Source organism: Solanum verrucosum, unplaced genomic scaffold (genome assembly GCF_900185275.1).
Source record: "Solanum verrucosum unplaced genomic scaffold, falcon-dt-bn FXZP01000128.1, whole genome shotgun sequence".
NCBI lineage: Eukaryota > Viridiplantae > Streptophyta > Magnoliopsida > Solanales > Solanaceae > Solanum > Solanum verrucosum.
In genome coordinates this window covers 1,354,395-1,356,757 of record NW_026020327.1, presented here as the reverse complement: position 1 = coordinate 1,356,757, position 2,363 = coordinate 1,354,395, and the positions used below count along the sequence as shown (strand labels likewise).

General features: G+C 36.4%; 2 non-coding genes across 2 annotated transcripts; both read left to right on the top strand.

Annotated features, from left to right (window-relative positions):
• On the top strand, window positions 1–161 carry LOC125835970 (U1 spliceosomal RNA). The gene has a single exon (XR_007443437.1). It is a non-coding gene; the product is annotated as a U1 spliceosomal RNA (small nuclear RNA).
• A 1,788-nt stretch (window positions 162–1,949) lies between these two features.
• LOC125835968 (U1 spliceosomal RNA) lies at window positions 1,950–2,110 on the top strand. The gene has a single exon (XR_007443436.1). It is a non-coding gene; the product is annotated as a U1 spliceosomal RNA (small nuclear RNA).
• The last annotated feature ends 253 nt before the right edge of the window (window positions 2,111–2,363 follow it).

Genomic DNA, 2,363 nt, shown 5'->3' with positions numbered 1-2,363 from the left:
ATACTTACCTGGACGGGGTCAATGGGCAATCATGAAGGTCCATGGCCTAGGCTGGTGACCTCCATTGCACTTTGGAGGGGTACCTGCCTAAGATCGGCCCAAGTGGTCGAGTCTACGTCATAATTTGTTGCTAAGGGGGCCTGCGTTCGCGCGGCCCCTGCCAATGCTAGTTGAACTTTAATAGGTGGATATTAGATTGAGTAGAGTTTGTGATTTGGGACATAGTGGGAGATGTGTTTAAAACAAAAAATGAAGTGTTGGTAGAGACCTAAGCTGTTGAATGAAATGAAAAAGGGGATTGATAAGCAACAACTACAAGGGTATCAAACTATTTTGCCAAATTATGAAAGTTAGTTAGAGAGTGATCAAAATGAAGAGGGCTGTGTTGATATCTAAAAGTCATTTCTGACCAAGTCTAGGACGGTTGGCTATAGAAGTCATTCATATTGTAAAGAGATTGTTGAAATACAATACATTGATAGAAAGAGAAACTTACATATGGTGTTCAACGACCTAAAAAGGCGTATGATAAAGTCCCTAGGAGAGTCCTCAAGAGATGTTTGGAAGCTAGAGTTGTATCGATGATTTACATTAGGATGATTAAAAACACGTATGATGGAGACTCTGGGTTAAAACAATGAAAGACGATTCCAAATACTCTTCAGTTACAATGGAGATGCACTAAGGATCAAAGCCTTGGCCCGTCCCTATTTGTTTTAGTGATGAATGAATTGATGTGACATATATATTCAAAGGAATTGTGCAGTGTTGTATGTTATTTGCAGATGGAATAGTGTAGACATATCCTAAAGTCTAAAATTTCCAGGTTAAGTAAAATAAAAATGACGTATATAGAGTGCAAATTTAGTGAGATTACGCAAGAGGCAAAAGTGGAAGTGAAGATTGATGCATATAACCAAGAGGATGTTTCAAGTGTCATAAGCTACATAATCTAAGGAGACGAGGAGCTTGATAATGAGGTTCAACATTGCAACAACTATATTTACACCAAAGTTAGAACATTGAAAGGTGACTCAAAACACTTTCTGGACATGATGGAGGCTGCCTATAGGGATCAACCCTTAGTTTGTCTCTATTTCCCTAAGTGATGAAGGGAGTGACGCGACGTATTCAAGAGAAAATATTGTGGTGTATGTTATTTAAAGATGACATAGTATTAATAGAGACACACAATGAAGTTAATGATGTGCTGGAAGTTTGGGGACAAATCCTAAAGTCAAAAAGTTTTAGGTTAGGCATAACTACTAAACATAACACATGAGGTGTAAGTGAAAGTGAAAGTGAAGATCGATGCATAAGTCTTATCTATGCTTCAAGTATCATGGGCTACACAATACAAGGAGACATGAGTTTGATAATGATGTTCCACGTGTTATTGAAGCGTAGGAGAAATGGAGGCTCGCACCATAATATTATGCTATAAGAACGTATCACCATAGTTTAAAAGTAAATTCTATGAAATGATGGTTAAATCAATACTTTTTGAGAAATAATAGATCAAGATGAACCAGTGCATTATGAAGTGTGAATGTTTACACAATGCCATTTTCTACATATTCTATCATTTTCGTGTGCATTTTCAAGTGCAACTTAATGCTAAATATATAAAGGACTAATAAAAGAAAAGGAGAGAGTAGTAAGTTATAGATTATGTGATACAAAGAAAAGCTAACTATTTGATTTTTAAAGCTCAAGCAGATATGTTTCTGTTAATTTGTTGAATAATATCTTATTTTGATTCATAGTTCATAGATTAGAGACAGTTTTAATAGCTAGGCAACTCTTATCATAATAATTCATTACTATGGCCATTGGCCAAGGAGAAAAAGTTTTCTGAAAAACTTAAAATTTGTCCCACATCACCAAATGAAGAAAATGGATAAACCAGTAAAGTGAGTATAAAATTGGGCCAAGGAGGAAGAAGAAACATACTTACCTGGACGGGGTCAATGGACTATCATGAAGGTCCATGGCCTAGGTTGGTGACCTCCATTGCACTTTGGAGGGGTGCCTGCCTAAGATCGGCCCAAGTGGTCGAGTCTACGTCATAATTTGTTACTGAGGGGGCCTGCGTTCGCGCGGCCCCTGCCAATACTAGTCCAATCTTTTGATTGTTGGCCCAATTTCCTGCCAATACTGGTCCAATTTTGCTTCATAATAATTTTCATCTCTGTCGAGGATTATTTTCAATAATAATATAAAATCATATAGTAGATTATTACAACATCTTTCTTTTGGTGAAGGTAGAGGTAGAAAAATTGTTTTTAAAAAATTCTTAGCTCAAGTGTATCAATTAAAGTTTGCTTTTGAAAGACTAGCTCAAGTATCAATTATAAAAACAA